This window comes from Sus scrofa, chromosome 1, assembly GCF_000003025.6.
Source record: "Sus scrofa isolate TJ Tabasco breed Duroc chromosome 1, Sscrofa11.1, whole genome shotgun sequence".
Classification (NCBI taxonomy): Eukaryota; Metazoa; Chordata; class Mammalia; order Artiodactyla; family Suidae; genus Sus; species Sus scrofa.
The window spans coordinates 103,561,504-103,580,766 of NC_010443.5; the positions used below are offsets into that span (position 1 = coordinate 103,561,504).

The 19,263-nt window shown below is 42.4% G+C and overlaps 1 long non-coding RNA gene across 1 annotated transcript; it reads right to left on the reverse strand.

Annotated features, from left to right (window-relative positions):
- LOC106508959 lies at positions 256–18,422 on the reverse strand. The gene is made up of 3 exons (XR_001306125.2): positions 18,196–18,422; positions 14,964–15,150; positions 256–752 (listed from the first exon to the last, which is right to left on the reverse strand). It is a non-coding gene; the product is annotated as an uncharacterized LOC106508959 (long non-coding RNA).

Genomic DNA, 19,263 nt, shown 5'->3' on the forward strand with positions numbered 1-19,263 from the left:
CTTAACCCATTGGGTGAGGCCACAGATGGACCTGGCATCCTCACAGAGACACTGTCTGGTCCTTAACCCACTGAGCCACAAGCAGAACTCCTAACAGTACTTTATAAATATATTTATTTTCTCCTCCACTGGGATGTAGCATCATGTGGACAGAAACAGTGTCTGCTTTCCCCACCTCTCAAATAGCAGGCCCTCAAATACATGATGTTAAGTGAATGCATCTGTATCTGTTGTGAAAATAAATGAAGACTTATGAAATGAGAACAAGAAAAAGCCTTTTTATTTTTCTCTGAGCAGGCCACTGCCAGAGGCAGGCACCACCCCAGGGGTTTGGCAGAGACTTGGAGGTCAGCAGATGTATGGGATGGAAAGCTTTATGGGAGAAAACAGGGGAACGCCTCAGGTGTGCCCAGACTGCAGCCTGTTAGCACGGGGAAGCAGTGGGCAGGCCAACTGAGAAAGAAGGAATCCTATGTGATTATTTGGCTTTCTCCTTTTAGTCGTAAATTCTAATCTGGGGCAGAAATTAAGGGCTCTGTCAGTAATTAATCAAGTCCCGGCTGTTTGGGGCTGACTGTATAGAAGTTGTTTCACTTTCTGGACCAGTTGCTAGAGATTATGGTCTGACTCCCTACAAGTATGACTTATGCATAGCAGGCTGGCTTCCTGGCTGGTTAGTGCAGATCATAGGTCGAAATTCCATTTTTTTAGATATGGTCTGGCCACCGTCCATGGGTATATTCGTTTTCTCACTATAAAGAGAAATACGCTTGTAAAGACATAGAAAAAGAAATGGGTGGGCTATACATGGAGGCAGGAGGGGAAAGGGGACTCACCTTTATTATTTATATTCATATATTTTAATGATATAGGCAATGCATTATATATAATATACATAAAAATATATATTTTTCAATAAGCTTCTATTACTTTTAATTTAGAGAAATTTAATCAAGTAAAATCAAGCAAAAGCCTTTACAAGACACACGCTCCTCTGATGTTTGCAAATCCATTTGACAAAACTACCTGCTTAGTTACTGACTTTCCTGTTATTTTTTGTTATTTCCAATTTTTCTGAAAATTAAACGTTGTAAAAATGTGTTAAAACCGCCCTTGGGAATTTTAGTTCATGTGTTCTGAGTGAACTTCCAGTGCTCTCTCATTCTCAAGTGAACCCTTAAAAACTTATATTTTTCATTCAACATTCAACTTCCCTAAAAAGTATGGGAAAAGTCATGATTGCAAGAATGTGGTGAATTCTAATTTATTGATTTTAAAAGCTCTGCTTTCTGGAGTTCCTGTCATGGATCAGCGGAAATGAATCTGACTCGTATCCATGAGGACGCAGGTTCGATTGCCAGCCTTGCTCAGCAGTTAAGGATCCGGAGTTGCCATGAGTTGTGGTGCAGGCTGCAGACACAACTCAGATCTGGCATTGCTGTGGCTGTGGCCTAGGCCAGCTGCTACAGCTCCAATTTGACCCCTAGCCTGGGAACCTCCATTTGCCATGGATGCAGCCCCAAAAAGACAATAAATAAATAAATAAATGCTCTGCTTTCCTAGAGACATAGCACCAGCCAGTGAACCTTTCAAGTAATGACAAGGTTCACATTGCGTTTTCACAACTGGGAGTGTCACATGGTTAACTCTCAGCTGACTGGAAAATCCCAGAAACCAGAACACTCCAAATGCCAAGAATTCTGGCTATGGGAGGCTGTACTGTACTCACTTATTCTGGCTCTTAGCCTCTGGGGGTCATTTACTACAATGTTTTGTGAGCTTGTTTTCAATGTAGCTGCCAAGAACTCACTGTACCCTGTACACAACCTCTTACAGGACTTAATATACCGTGCTGTGATTACCTGAACCTTTGTCAGGTACCAGAGCCTAAAGACACATCTCTGTACCCCTATATGCCCAGCTAAGTCCCTGACACACTGGTATGTGCATCATTTTGAAGGAATGGCAAACGCCCCCTGCTTAACATGGATCAGAAATTCATTCATTCATGACATATTCATACACAAGTGTAAAGAATACAGTGCTTTAAAAAATATATACACATGCAAGCACTTATATATATATATGTATACACACACACACATATATATATATATACATATATTATAAGCACTTAATATGAAGAGGAAAAAATACGCAAACAACTGTTTTCAAACCAGAAATGACACATTCAGAGAAATGGTACACTTGATAAGTTCTGCAATAGCTCAGAGGGGTGAGAAGTTACTACCTGCCAGGATGATTAAAAAAGGGCTCACAGGAGTTCCTGTCATGGCACAGTGGAAACAAATCTGACTAGGAACCATGAGGTTGTGGTTTTGATCCTTGGTCTCGTTCAGTGGGTTAAGGATCTGGCGTTGCCATGAGCTGTAGTATAGGTAGCAGACGAGGCTCGGATCTGGCATTGTTGTGGCTGTGGCGTAGGCTGGTGGCTACAGCTCCGACTATACCCCAACCTGGGAACCTCCATATGCCATGGGTGTGGTCCTCAAAAAAAAAAAAAAAAAAAAAAGGCCTCACATTTCAAAGCACTTAATAGACACTAAAACCACCCAGATAAAGGCCTCAACGTAACAGATACAGTTATCCTGATTATTAAATCACTGTCCACATGGGAACAAGTCAAATGTTCTACCCAAGAAAGTTTTGCCTCAAGGTGTCCGTGGCCATGTACTGTTGGAATCGTATTACTTTTTACTCTCAAGCATATCACCAAAAGAAAGCCCTCAGATTGATATCAAATATGAATTCTTCAATAACATAGAACAGATGTTTAGTGAGTGCCCTGGGCTGGACGGGGGCCCAGCCTGCCCACAGCCAACTTCACTCAAGTTACTCCACTTCCGAAGAACCAGCAAGGGGGCAGGAGGCCAACAGCCTCTGCTTCCAGTCCATCCCTCACTTCACGGCTCCACCCTCTGATGATGCCTGCACACACCTTTTTTTTTTTTTTTTTTTTTTTTTTTGCTTTTTAGGGCCACACCCATGGCATATGGAAGATCCCAGGCTAGGGATTGAATCAGAGCTGCATCTGCTGGCCTACACTACAACCACAGCAATGTGTGATTCAAGCCACCTCTGTAACCTACACCACAGCTCATGGCAACACTGGATCCTTAACCCACCAAGCAAGGCCAGGGATCAAACCCACCATCCTTATGGATACTAGTTGGGTCATAACCTGCTGACCCATGATGGCAACTCCCCATATGGACATTTTTTAAAGCACATATTAAACAATTACTGTGATAAACACTATTAGGTCATTACTTTATATCGTCCTCCTCTACACTGTGAAGGAGGAGTTATTTCTCCCATTTCGCTAATGAAGACACAGGACCTCAGAGTAAGAATTGCTCAAGGTCAAGTAACTAGGACAGCACAGTCAAAACTTCAACCCAGATCTCTTAAGTCCCAGCGTAACATTCTTTGCACAAAGCAAAGCTGCTTCAAAGGCAACCTGATTTCCACAGCAACATCTCCCAATACCACCAGTCCTGCCATTTCTTGTAGAGACTAATTAGGTCTGTAACTGTGCTTCAGTGTCCTCAACTGCAATAAAGGTGAGAAAAGAACACCTGCCTGACCTACTTCCCAAGCTGCTCCAAGAACAAAAGCAGACACAGGAGGCATAAATATAATGCTTGAGAGCCCAGACCCCAGTGTCAGCCACCTGGTTGTACAACCCACACATACCACTTATTAAGCACACAGCCTCGAACAGGCCGCTTCAGTTCTCTCAATTTCTGCTTCTTGATCTGCAACATGACCAGAGTTAAGGAGGAAGCCTGCTTCCTCAGACTGTTCTGAGAATTAAATAACTTAGATCGAGTCCTCAGTGGGGCACATGGAACCCAGCATTTGTGAAGGGTGTTATTAAGAAATCTATCTAAAAGCACCTGGAAAATCAGAAGCCTTCTTATAAGTATTGGATTATTATTATCGTCTCTCCTAAGCCACAAAGATAGGCCTGCCCGGCTCTTCCCTGAATTTTAACTTTTTTTCATTTATCTTTCACAAAATTTTTCTAAAAATATCAAGTGTTTTTGAGTCCTGGAAACTCCAGCAGGAGACTATAAATTCTCAGAGGAAGCCTGTATGTCTTAGAATTCCCGCACAAAGAATAGACTCCAAGTGTTAATGAAAGAAGGGCTTTTTACAAAGATGCAGGCAGGGCTCAGAGAACCTCCCTATGTTGGCAAGGCCCCAGGACTGCACAGACTGCACCTTTTTTTTTTTTTGTCTTTTTGTCTTTTTGTCTTTTGTCCCTTTAGGGCCACACCGTGGAATATCCAGGTTCCCAGGCTAAGGGTCTAATCAGAGCTGTTGCTGCCGGCCTATGCCAGAGCCACAGCAATGCCAGATCTGAGTCACATCTTTGACCTATACCACAGCTCATAGCAACACCAGATCCTTAACCCACTGAGCTAGGCCAGGGATCGAACCCTCAACCTCATGATTCCTAGTCACTTTTATTTCTGCTGTGCCATGATGGGAACTCCAGACTGGACATTTTTATCCCCCTCTGCTTAAATAAAGATAGAGATGGTGGTGTTACCAGACCCAAAGAGAACTGGAGCCACCCCCTAAGGATGCAGCCACCAGGTCAGATACACACCAGCCTCTCTCCTTCTGGTGCCTTCCACTGGCCAAACCCAAATGGGCATTGAAGGCAAGGAAGCCCAGGATGCAATCCACAGGGAAGCCTCTCCAAGGCAGTCCCAGAGAGAACAGATGAGTAGAGACCTAGTGCAGCAAAAGGAAAGCGGCAGCAGGTAGCCCTCTGTGAGGACCATGCCTAAAACATACCAAGTCAAGCACATAGTGACCTCCGTGAGCACCGTGGCCAGTCCCAACCTACTCCTGAAGCAAGACAGCCTACTGTCAAATCCTGGTTCTGCCGCTTACCAGCTCATGTCCTTGATAGAGTAACTCACCTTCTCTGTGCTACATTCTCCTCATCTGTATAAAATGAGGATAATAGTAATACTTGGCCCCTGAGGTTGTTATGGGAATTAAATGAGTTAATGTCTAAGGTATGCAGAGCAATGCAGGGCACTTAGCACTGGATGAACATACATACAACAAAATCCATCTGTTGTACTGAAGACACGCCATGCACTGCTGAGGACTCACTTTAACAAATGTAAGCTTAAACTCACAATAAGTATAATGAAAAGCCAGAAGGAAGTTTAGCTACTATTACATGATTGTTATCCCTTGTCCTGGGTGGATTATGGGGATTTGTGGAGGTTTACATCATACATATACGAACCCTTTGGGAACTAAGAAAAGCACAGGGTTATGATTTTTATATGCCACATACTAACGGAACAAACTGACCCCAACTGTCCTGTTGGGGTGAAGCTGGACTTATTATGTCTAAACACAATCTACTGTCAATTAATATTCAAAACCCATCCTGGAGAAGAGTCACACCTCAAGGATGTCCTTCAGTCTATGTTTACCCAATGGGGGAGAAAGGAGTTGCTGCGGTCAAAGGTCACCCCTAGATGTGTCCCCTCAGGAAGGCCACCCAATGTAGCAACAGACAGGCAAACACATCCCTGGTTCCTGCCCATTTTTTCTTTTCCTCCCCCCGCCCCTCCCCTTTTTTTTGGCCACCCTGAGGCACATGGAGCTCCCAGAACAGGGGATAAGATCCGAGCCCCAGCCTCGAACCAAGCCACAGTTGTGGCAATGCCAGATCTTTAACCCACTATGCCAGGCCAGAGATCGAACCCACATCTCAGTGCTCTGAAGACTCTGCCCATTCTGTTGTGCCACAGCGGGAGCTCCCCATTTTTCCTTTTGAAGCAGCCAATATGACATTTCCCCAACAGGCTTCTGCCTGCTATCTTCCTTTTCTTCAGACCAAAATTGCTTCATTTCCAGTTTTAGGTGGTGTCAAGGTTCCCATCAGCAAAACCAGATGGGATGTGAAGCTGGTAAACAAGAGCAGAGGAGCAGAGCCCTGAGAAGTCATCCTGATGCTGGCATCATCTGCTGTCCAGACTCTGAACAGCTGGAGGCTGGGCAGGTGTCCAGCCCACAGCACACCTCAACAGCGAGGAAAGAAGCACTTATCAGGAGTTGAGAGGTTTTTTTCTTTTTTTTTTTTTTTTTAAGGAAAAGAGAACAGAAGAATAATGAGAGAAAAGTGGAGTACAAATGAACTCCTTGGAGAAGCAACTCTAGAAAGGACCAAAGCAACAGTATAGCTGCCAACAGAAAAAGCAGGCAGGCTTCAAAGGTACCCAATTTAAATCACACCAAGGTTCTCAGAACATAAAAGCACCTAGTTCTGTTGCTTCAAATGCCTTTACCTCAGTTTTACAAACCAGCCCCCTTTCCTCACGGTGCCAGCCCTTCCATCTGCAGAGCCACAAAGCCTCCCATCCAGATTGCCACCATGTCACCAAGAAATGCTTACTTTAATTAAACTTCACTTTGTAAATCCAGAGCCTGAATGGCTTTTGTGGCTTGGGTTGGGCTTGACCCCCATCATCAAATTTGTTGCCCCAGGAAAGCCATTGGTGTGTAGGGTTTGTCTTTACTTAGATTCAGAATATGGCTATCTCAAACTTGTAGAGCTCTTCGAATTTTAAAGGTTTTACAATTATCATCCTATTGGTTTCTCACCAATGCCATGTAAAATGAATGGGATTGATTTTTACTTTTCCTACCTTGCCCATCAGAAAACTAAAGCTGAGTTTTCAGTGTTAGTCAAAGTGTTAGAAACCCTTAGAAAAAGGATGACAGGAGTTCCCCCCCGCCACACACACACACACACACACACACAATGTTAAGAGAAAAAGGATAGAAATTTTAAGCCACATACTAAAGAGGAAGAGGCAGTTTGGCAGCTGTTCAAGAAGGGTGAAATGGAATATAAGGAGGCATGCAGGAGCTCCCCGGTGGCATAGCCATAAAGGACTTGGCACTGTCACTGCTGTGCTGAGATCACTGTTATAGGAAGGGTTTGATTCTTGGCCCAGGAACTTCCACGTGCTGCAGGCGTGGCAAAAAAATAATAATTAGCAGGCTATGACTGCTAGTTGGAGAAAAAAAAAAAAAAAGAACATATGCAGCACTTCCCAAGTTCATTTATAGCTGAGGGTCCATGTGAACACTTGTTAACAGAGAAGGGGGAGGTCCTCAAGGACAGGTTTTTTTACCACAGAAAATGAAAAGAATGGAGATTAAAGCAGAGTCAGTACACAGCTAAGAACAAAATCTCGAAAATTCTCCAGGGTGGAGGTCAAAGAAGGACCCAGACTGAAATGAGTCCCGGGTTCCCTCAGGATCCAAAAGGCTAGCAAGGCTCCTCAGCCTTTGCCACTGAAAAACCAAAGAGGACTTGGAGAAAGGACATCTGGGGTTGGGGAGTCGCTTCAACATTGTGAAGGGCAACTGACTCCCACCTAGGAAGGTGAGTGGGATTTTTGAACCCTCTCAACCCCCCTTATGAGATTATGGACAGGGGGAGGAGACTTCTAAACACCTCACCATCAGGTTAGGGCTGGTGGTTATCTGAAAGCTGGTGAGTCACTCAGCAGGATGGCTAATCAATCATCAGAAAGAGGGCAAGGGGAGGGAGTGCCAGGGGTATGCCTTCATCCCACCATCTTTATGAACAAGGAGAGCACCTGGCTGTAGGTAAAGTGGTCAAGTGCCTTAAGCTATTTGGTCTACACTCCCCAGAGGAACACCTTAGCAGCTCTAGATAAGCAATTTGGGAGGCCCAGTGCAAAATGAAAATGTGGGATCCTAGCCAGGAGCAGAAAAATCAGGCTCCCCTCTCCACAGGCCCACCACCCCAACTCATGGTAGAAGAAAGTCCCCAGGCATTGCAACCTTCCTGCCAGGATGACACTGGTATTTGGATTAGGGGTAGGCAAGAGGCTCGCTGAGTTGCCTACAGAATATACTGGAACAGATGCCTCCTTGTTTTGCCCCAAGACACAGCAGGGCATGTACCAATACAAGCCTCCCATGCCCAAGTCCCTACACAGGCCACACACACAGGGCATTTTGCCAAGGGCAAAAGAGTTTCAAGACAAGGATGAGGAAGCCAGGCAGGGCCCAGTGCATGAAGAAGCAGGCAAAGGGCCTCTGAGAGAGGCGAGGAGGCAGCAAGATATATGTCTGTGCAGGGGCCAAGGCTCTAAGTCCCGAAAACATCTAACTTCACTTCCAAAACACAAATTCAAAGATAAAATAATTAAGAATGTCAAGACGGCATCCCAGGGCATTACATTCCAAGGGTGGGGCCCTTCTGAGCACAGGCACAGTACAGCTTCACTGGTCACATGTCCCTGAAGTAGGCACTTCCTCCTAGGCAGAAGGAAGACAGCAGCAACAGGCCACAAGGTGGATGCCCACAGTGGGGGCTGGAAGTCAGCAAGAAAAAGGTTAAGCTTCAGTCAGATCTCTCACACTGGGGGGCTTTACAAGAGGAGGTTACCTTGAAGACTTTGAAGAACCAAAGGATGCCCCCTGAGAGAACAAGCCTGTGATTGCAGAGAGATTTCATAGCCAGGCAGATAGCAGAGATGAAGCCACAGACTAGTTGGAGGAAGTTACCTGGTCACCTCCGTTATGACCCTATTCACACAATGAAACAGCAATTTCCAATACCACATTTAAGAGTAACTTCTCCACCAGCAGTTATAGGAGAAGATGGCTCTTCCTTCTAGCACCTCAACACCCAGGCACCAGAGGGAAAGCACAGACTAAAGGGTTGGTACAAGAGCAAACTACACCCCTAGTTTCCAGTCTTTGCTGGGTTTGGAGGCAAATGAAAGTGAGGAAGCCCTGAAATCAATGTGCAATGGAGGTTTTAGAAAGAACAGAAAAAATCTTAAGAACAGGAATGAGACTATTTTAATTTCCAGAAGTAACTGAAAAGTAGGGAATTAGCCCAAATTGTTATTAACGCTTTCCTAACAGGAAAGAGAAGCCTGACTGACACAATTTGAAATTGCAAAGGTAAAGTCATTAGGTGTTTCTATCCAACAAGTCGAAACAGTTCAATCAAAACAGTTATGCACAATCTCACTGATTGCTCCCAGAAATGGAACAGAGATTTTGTGCTTATTTCTGAAAGATTTCTTTTTTTTTTTTTTGTCTTTTTTTGTTTGTTGTTGTTGTTGTTGTTGTTGTTGCTATTTCTTGGGCCGCTCCTGCGGCATATGGAGGTTCCCAGGCTAGGGGTGGAATCGGAGCTGTAGCCACCGGCCTACGCCAGAGCCACAGCAACGCGGGATCCGAGCCGCGTCTGCAACCTACACCACAGCTCACGGCAATGCCGGATCAATAACCCACTGAGCAAGGGCAGGGACCGAACCCACAACCTCATGGTTCCTAGTCAGATTCGTTAACCACTGCGCCACGACGGGAACTCCAGATTTCTTTTTTAAGTATAGTTTTCTTATGATATTAGTTTCAGGTATACAAGATAATGATTCAATATCTTTATACACTATGAACCATACAAAGATACTACAGTATTATTATTTTCCCTGTGCTATATATTACATCCCATGCCTTTTTTATCTTTTGACTAGAAGGTTGTATATCTTAATCCCTTCCACCTATTTTGCCCATTCCCTGGCCCCTCCCCTCTCACAACCTGTATCTATCTCTCTCTCTCTTTGAGTCTGTTTCTGTTTTGTTTTCTTTTTCACATTCCACCTATAAGTGAAAACAAGCAGTAGCTGTCTTTAACAGACTCACAGACTGAGAGGTCTAAAAAGCAGTTTTCCTGAATACAAATCACTGTCCCCTTCTTGAGACTTCAGGTCATGTACCCATCATGCGACTTCTCAGCCAAAAATAGTTGACCGGTATCTCCCAAAAGATGACTGCTTAGGCAATTTGCAAATGACTTCCTGTTACCGATTGCTGCAACAATTTTACAAGCTTCCTAATTATTTGGTTAAATTAATTCCAAGCCAAGCTGTGCCCTCATTTGGAGTGTGATTTAATTAGATGTTCTCTCATAGAAGGCTCAGTGAGCAATGTATATTGCAAGTAAACTAACTTTCAGGTAGATTTGTTCCCGGAGGATTTTCTATTAAATTATACCAAGGTTATACCTTGGCCAAAGCACACTATTTTGACTGCTTGACCCATCAGTTCAGTGAAATAAACTGAGAATCTGCTTAAGATAGTGACTGTACCAGTCGTCATGATAAATTGGGTAAAAAGTCGTTTCCACATCATGTAAACAAAGTGGAAGGCTGCACCTGTGACTTTGAGTTTAGGAAAAATACGAATACTTGAGCCTCATCTGAAACTCATCTGAAGGGGCTCTTCTCAAAACACCTCTTGTTCTAGAACTACAACCAGAACATCAATCCTTTGGAAGCATATACAGACCACCAGTTCAACTCTGCCTATTTCCTACTTTTGTAAATAACTTTTTGCTGGAACACAATCACACCCATTTGTATATTGTTTACAGCTGATTTCATACTGCAATGACAGAGTTTAACAGTTGTAACGAAAACTATCTGGCTGGTGAAGCCTGAAATATTTCCCATCTGATCCTTCACTGATAAAGTTGGCTACACACACAGAAGCCCAGGTTCAAATCCTTCCACAGTCTACACCATGGTGACATCTTTCCTTCTAAAATGCTCTTCTTCTATCCTTCAGCTTCAATTCAGTGTCTAACCCTCTGCCGCGATCAAAAGAAACCTCCTTGTAGAGTAACAAAAACAGTTATTCTAATAACTTTATAATTATACCGGAACTTTCTATTGTAGTTTCTACTAAGCAGGATTTTGGAAATTATTCTCTGAGCTTCAGTCACAAAATAAAAGAGTTTGGGCTAGACAATATTTCAAGTTCCTTCTAGCTTTCATATGATTTAGGATACAACAAAGATTTTTTTCATTTGAAAAAAAAATGTATTTTAACCAATGATGGTCATAGGCATTTCTCTGAAAGTCCACTTTTTTAGAATACACATGACTGGCTGCTTACACAGTATCCATTCCACTAATCCTCCTTTCTAACAGAGTCCTGGCTGGCATAGGTCCTTCCTTCCATCGGCCCAGAGGCTCAGGAGAAAGTGACACTGAATGGACCCTGACTAAGTCGTCATAGTAGTATCCTGCCCCTTGCCAGCTTTCAGTTCTGAATCTATCACTAATTCCAGCCAATGAGATGGATGAGGAAGTCAGCTCAGGTGGTGTAAAGGAGGAGGCACTTCACTAAGAATTGTTCCTAATTTTAAGGAAGAGACAAGTATCTCCCTTCCTTTCCTAGCAATGGCCATTAAGGAACGTACTGCTGCAACTTTGGCTGCCATCTTGTCACTGGCCAACCCAGGCAAAGCACCGAGAAACACAACTTGCTCTGCAGTGCAACGACTGAAGCCACCCTACCTCTGGATATTATTTTGTTTTTAAAAGAAAATAATCTTTCTTACTATTTAAGCCAGTTTGATATATTCCCATTAACTACTGATAAAATCCAGTTAAAACGGGTGGAATATGGAGCTGAGATGAATGCAGCTTTAGTAGGGTCAAGGATAACTAGAATGCTGGAAAAATCAGTGACAAAAGTAATAACTAAATAGCAAAGCACTGCTTTCCTAAAATAAATGTCTCTGCCAGGGCTACACAATGACTGCTACCTAGTGGATGCTGAATAACCAACTTGAACACTGCATTCCAAAACAATTTGGGAGCCTTCCTGGAGTATAACAGAAACAAAAATATTTTCAAACTATAATCACTTTTTTGTCAGTAGCTATTTTAACATGGCCATCATCTATCAATGCGATGTTCACTGAGTCTTGAATAAATGGCAAAGCTTTTATCTTCTTACACTTAGGTGTTCATTACTAAAGAAACCCCAATTGAGTAGTATATTTAAGACTCTCAGGGAAAAAAAGAGAGAGAACTTATCAGCATGTGGTTAAGAAAAAATGGTGTCCAGGACGTCAGTCAAACTCAAAACCAAACAACTTGAAACCACACAATCCTGCTGTCTTGGAGGGACTCGTGAGAAGGACCCCATCCAATCTCTCCTTCAGCTCTAACAGATTGTCCCATTCCTTCTACTCAGATGCTTCCCGTTAAAGGAGCTCACGTCTTCCCAAGGCTAAACAGACCACAGCGAACATTGTAACTCTGGAGCCTTCTCTCTTTTGAAATGTCCTAACAAGCCTCAAAGTGTCCCTCTACCTCTCAATTTTCCAAGGAAAATTCACTATCATTTCAGTTACCATTGGGCAGAGGTTTGGTTGGCAAAGACACAACCATACTACATGTGCATTTAACCCTTTCACTGAATAAACCCAAGCCACCATATAGCATCATAAAAGCCATTTAATCTTTCTCTGTCCCATAAAATGTGCTCCATGGGACTACTTACTGCCCTGGTTCAAAGTAAGTTGGCTCTATGAATTCTCTGGTTCCTTTAGGGGTCATTTAAAAAGTCCACCGAACACTTTAGGTAGGGGGGAGACAATTTCAACTTGGCAATTAAAATATTCAGTCCCACATCATCATCAAAACTTGGTCTTGATACAAAGCCAAAACATCTTACCTTCTTTCTCTATGCCCATCGCTGATGGGAAGCAAGGAGGCAATGGAGTGTCATCAGCTGCTTTGTCTTTCTTTTCCAGCCTAACCTTCTACTCCCCCCTACAATTTGCTAATGGCAGTTTTCAACTCTTCCAGCGTTTAAGTGAGAAGAGGAAAGGGAAGAAAGGACCAGGAAAATTCCAGCATGAAATACCATTATAACAGGTATCAACTATCCAAGGCCAGCTGGCAGATTTATGTGTTACATCTCCAAGGGGTTCCCTTAGACTTTGGAAAACAGAGAAAGCACAACTTACACCTCTCCATGGGTTTTACATTGACTTGTCCTCCTCACTGGATCAAATCAGAAGCTCTCTCCACTGACATTCTCTCCTTAAGCCATCCCCAATAGTCAACCCCTACACTTTTATTACACCCTCTCTGTGAGTAAAGTCATTTAGAGTCCTAATTCCTCCACCTCACTCCCCTCAGGATGTTTACTAAAAAAACAAACAACAAAAAAAACACACCACAGAAAATAACAAGTGTTGGTGAAGATGAGGAGAAATTGGAACATCTGTGCACTGTTAGCAAGATGGTGAAGTCATCATGGAAAACTGTATGATGCTTTCTCAAATAATTAAAAATACAATGACCATGTGATCCAATAATTCCACTTCCACTATACCCAAAAGAATCAAAAGCAAGTTTTCAAACACATATTTACACACCCATGTTCAGAGCAGCATTATTTACAATAGCCAAAAGGTAGAAGCAACCCAAGTGTCCATCAACAGATGAATGGATTTTTACAATGGGGTATATACACCCCCAAAATATTATTTAGCCTGGAGAAGGAAGGAAATTCTAATATATGCTACAACATAGGCAAATCTTAAGGGCATTATACAAAATAAAACAAGCCAGTAACACCAAGACAAATTCTGTATGATTCCTTAGAAGTTACCTAAAAGAGACAAATTCATACAGCCAGAATGGTAGTTCCTGGGGCTTGAGGGAGGGAAGAGAGGGAAGAAGGAGGAGTCATTGCTCAAAGGGTGCACAGCTTCAGTTTGGGAAGATGAAAAAGTTCTGAAGGTACATGATGATGGGAGCACAACCATGTGAATGTATCACTCAACTGTAAACGTAAAATGATTAAGATGGTAAATTTCATACATGTATGTTTTGCCACCGTTAAAAATAAAATAACAAGGAGGTCCTGTCGTGGTGCAGTGGTTAATGTATCCAATTAGGAACCATGAGGTTTTGGGTTTGATCCTTGGCCTCGCTCAGTGGATTAAGGATCTGACATTGCCGTGAGCTGTGGTGTAGGTCGCAGATATGGCTCCGATATCACATTGCTGCAGCTCTGGTGTTGGCCGGCAGCAACAGCTCTGATTGGACCCCTAGCCTGGGAAACTCCATGCCATGGGTACGGCCCTAGAAAAGACCAAAAAAAAAAAAAAAAAAAGTTAAAAAAAACTTAAATATAAAGAGTCACGATGCCTTCTGCTACCACCTTCTTTGACAACATAATTTCCACTCTAGCTTCAGCTAAAACCTTTCATATTAACATCCTACCATCTATTTACCAACTAAAAAGTCCATTCTGATTTCATAAACTTTAAAATGTGACAAAATGACTTGTTTTAGAATCAGCAAGATGTGGAATTGGGGGTCTTTCAGGCCAATCAGCCACAGCTCTAGAAACATCACTAAACCTTGGTGGCCAGTTAGTCCTGAGCCTATTACCTCAGAATTGTTCTAGCAAAGTACAAGACATTTTTCCTTGAATGCATTTTCCAAGCTCCAGCTCTCACCAGGCTGGTTTAGAAAATTAACTTGTCTCTCTGGCACCACTTCTGAATTAAAATTAATGTTCCAAGTCTCTTTGACCCACACCCAATCACTCATACACACAAAAGAGGGGACTTTTACACTATAGAAACATTTTCCCACTTGGAATTTAAAATAACATTACCGCACCATTTCCAATTACAGAAAACTCACCATGAGGAAAAAAAAAGAATAATCAGATGTTTATCTTGCAACAACATTGGAGTTGATTTAAAATCACCTAGTCTCATTATGTTTACCATTGTCCTAAAATGTAATAGGAGATACCAACACAAGGAAATCCTTGAGAGGAAAATGGTAAATTATTCACATCGTGACAAGGAAAGATTTACAGGTGTAATACAAAAGCAGAAATTTAGCAAGTGCAAGATTAAAACATTGTCTGTATGAAGTCCACTTAGCATTAAACTCTGAGCTCAACTGCATACAAGTATGTAGAAATTGTTGACTCTAAAGAGATTCAGTGAGATAGGAATGACCCGCAAAATACCAGTTTTGCATTATACCCATAGCAAGAAAACCATAATCAATATACATTACCAAACCAGGCATGGTCCGATGTTCTTCACACAGGATGGTGCAATGGGAAATTAAGAATCCATAGAATACAACTTAGCAGTTAAGAAAGCCAAGCTCATTTTGTGAAATTCCCTGGATTCCAATTTAAGCTCTGCCACTTATTAGCTCCAATACCCTTAATGAGATTCTAAATCCTCTGCCTCTTCATCTGTAAAATGGAAATAAAAATGGCACTTAATTAATAGAGAGGATGGGAAAATGAAAGGAAATAAGGTAGCTAAAATACTAAGCACACTGCCAAGCATATTGAAACGTCTCAATTAATACTTTTATGTAGTAGAGAAAATAGCAAGTTTTCTTCAAAAGAAAAAGGTTTGCAAGAAATTTAGGACTCATTTATCTAGGATTTTTGACCCAAATTTGGTCTTGCATCAATGCCAGGGGTAATAGCAAATTAATCAACAGGCAGCTAGTTTATCTACAGCAATAGTTTAAAAACTTGGCCATCACAATTACCTGGATAGTGTGTTAAAACACAGGTTGCTGGGCCCCCTCTCAGAGTTTCTGATTTAGTAGGTCTGGAGGATACCTGAAGGTTTGCTTTGTGGGGGGAGCTTTTTAGGGCCACCCCCACAACATATGGAAGTTCCCAGGCTAGGGGTCAAAAAAGAGCTACAGCTACCAGCCTAAGCCACAGCCACAAACACACCAGATCCAAGCCATATCTGCAAATCTATACCACAGTTCACAGCAACATCAGATCCTTAAAGGGCTGAGCGAGGCCAGGGATTGAACTAGCGTCCTCATGGATACTAGTCGGGTTCCTTACCACTGAGCCACAACAGGAACTTCAGATGTGCAATTTCTAACAAGTTTCCAGGTGATCCTCATGCTGCTGGTCTGCGAAGCACATTTGGAGAATCCCTTGTCTACACTCTCCTACCCCCACAACTACCACCACCTCTATTTTCAGAGCTTTACTCCTCGTGACCTCAAGGACTAACCTTGGTGCCTCATTCTGAAGACAGGCTGTCACTCTATTCCGATGGCTGATATGTCATCCAAATACAACTACCCAAAAAAGGTACGCCACTTTCAAGACCTCACCATATGGGGGTCCTGGGCCCAGGGGAGCCAGACCCCATGGGCTATTAGGAATGGTCCCACTAAATCCTATCCAAGCTTCCCTTAGGGCTGTAGAGAGCCTCACATGCCTGGGAAGCAAGGGGGCAGAGCCCTTTCATAACTTCCTTCCACCCAGGTCTCCAGTACCTTATTCCACCTCCAGGGTCTGCACCATCTGGGGACCCGAACTGGGTAATCCAGCAGATTAACAAGACCCAACTTTCTAGCTTCTTACTAAGCTGCTCCCAGGTGTTTTCATTTAGGTCACAATGGCATAGTTCGCACGCGCACACTGATGAAATCTATAATGCTGATAAGTGCTGCGTGGTTGAAGGAATGGCCCTAAGGGCAGTGTTAATTCATTACACCTGCCTAATAAGTGCACCATCCCTCCTCATAATCTGATAGAACATCCATCTGAGTACTCTTCCATCTATCTCCGCTTTTCTACTTTGACTTGTCTTCAAATATAGTCCTTAATAGTAGTAAGATCAAAGTAGCAGCTGACTTTAATCTTTGTCAATTCCAACCTTATCATGAGCACAGTAATTTAAGGTGTTTGTTTTTTGTTTTTGTTTTTAATACAGAAAACATTTTAAGAGTTTTTCTGTAGAAAATCCTATTGGAAACTCTAAGTCCATCAATGCGCGTATTATAAGCCCTTGCCACCACCAATATCAGAGGACACTCCTAACCTAAAACCAAATTGGCTTCAGCTGTCTCTCTGGTCTCTGACCCAGGACTACTCCATTAACCATCTCACACTGACCCCAGTACACCTGAGCCTACAACCTGCATCCTTTGTTCAGACGACTGAACCTTTAGAAGTTTGATAGAGAAGTCTGTCTAAATTTGTCTTGAATTAGCTACCCACCAATGGATTCTAGGTCTAGTGTGTATGCCAACACTCTTGTCAGTTCTCCCAGCAGCACACTGATTGAAACATGGACCCCCTGTCTTCAAAATGCCCTCCAATAACTCCAAGACAAAGCTGGGTCCCTATAAAAATATATACAAAACTGATGCTACACAAATTCCCTCACGTAACAAGTTTCCTAAAATAATAGCAGACTGAACTAATCCCCACCCTCCAACTCCATCAGCATTAGAAGTCTTTGAAATAAAGGGAAATTATCATTTCTAAGGATCCTATCAATAACTGTTATAATACAACCAAATATTATATCAGGATATACACACACATATTCTAAGAAATTGTCATTATCACCATGCTACTGAATTTTAGATCTCTGATTTTTTTATAGTAGCCAGTCAACAGATACTGTCTAAAGTTGACAATAAATAGTTACAGAAATATACTTTTTTTATTTTTCATTTCTTGTCTTTTTAGGGCTGCATCCGCAGCATATGGAGGTTCCCAGGCTAGGGGTCAAACTGATGCTGTAACTGCTGACCTGCACCACAGCTCATGGCAATACAGGATACTTAACCCACTGAGCGAGGCCAGGGATCTAACCCACAACTTCATGGCTCCTAGTCGGATTTGTTTCAGCTGCGTCCAGATGGGAATTCCCCAGAAGTACACAATTTAGAGTTACAGAGTTCCCGTCCTGGCTCAGTGGTTAACGAAGCCAACCAGGAACCATGAGGTTGGTGCTGGTGCAGGCCAGCAGTTACAACTCCAATTCAACCCCTAGCCTGGGAACCTCCATATGCCGAGGGTGCAGCCCTAAAAAGCAAAAAAATGAAATAAAAAATAAAATAGTTACCATAATAACCAGCAGAAGAACAAAATTACAATCTATTAAAAGTGGTCACTTCTAAGGAATTTGATTTGAGGAAGAGAAAACGGGAATGGGTCAGGAGAAAGGTTTTGCTTTATATCTCATACCTTTCTGTGCCACTCATGGTTTTTATTACATGCACATGTTGCCTCTATACTTGTAAGAAAAAATATATAAGGGGTAAATAACATCCTCATTCATAAGGGATTAAAATAAATGAATTAAGAATATGTATGCATGTTGGTTTGCAACCACATGAGCTTCCTGGGTGAAATGTGAAACCGGCCCGAGGTTAGGAAGAGACCAAAGAAGGAGACGGATCACCCCAGATTGGTGGGGAAATTGGGAGGAGGCAGATTTGATAACCAAGGGAATGTACTTACAAGGCTTGTTTTAGGTGGCCGTAAGGTGAGCACATCTTCACACCCTCCTGCCAGAATCTTAAATTTATAGAGGCTTTAATGGGGTATCAGTCACAAACTTAGTTCAGACAATCTTAACACACCGTCTCTCAAACCTGCGTCCTTGCTGTAGGCATGGTGAGTGGAGCTTGCATTTCAAAGACAGGGGCGGGGCTCGGAGCCTCCTATTGGCTGGCTCCAGCTCCGGGTTAACAAGTGGTTACATCCTCTCAGTGACCTCCTCCAGCCATGCAATGGATCATGTAGATACTAAAGGGAAACGATAGCGTGATAGACAGACAGTGATATAAAAAGGTAACTTTGGAATGCCATTAAATTTTTTAAAAGGAAGTTGTAACAGGCAAACAAGTATTCATCTGATTCCAGGAGTAAAAATTACATACAACCACAGAGACTTGTATAAGCATAATGGTACCTGGGAAATACACTAAGCTATTAGATTTAGAACAATGGAGAAAGAATTTCATTTTCTTATTTTCTATGCTTTTGTAGTTTTTGAACTTTATGTGGTGTGCATATATTGCTTTTGCAACTTAAAAGATAACATTCTTTAAAATAAATGCACACATACATGTATGCTTTTTGAGACCTAGAAAATATGAAGCAGTGGAGTTAAGTTTATTTGTAAATTCACAGAACCCTTAGAAAGAATCTTGAGAGACTCAGAATTAGTGCCTTCTTCAAAATCACCCAGCTGGAAAGAGTCAGAGCCAGGATTAGACCACGAGCATCCCAGGACAGGCGGAAAACCAGTGCCTTTAATTCTTCTAATAAATTAACGCCAGACTGTTGTGCCTTCTCTGGTTTCTTTATCAAATATTATCTTCATTCGAGCTGATGGAACAATATCCCATAGATTGGGTAGCTTAAATAACCAACTTTTACGTTGACCCTCCCTTGAACAACTTGGGTTTACAGTGCATGGGGCCATTTATACGTGGATTTTTTTTCAACAAGTATCTTAGAAAATTTTCTAGAGATTTGTGACACCTTGAAAAAATTTGCAAAACCATGTAGGCAAACCATGTC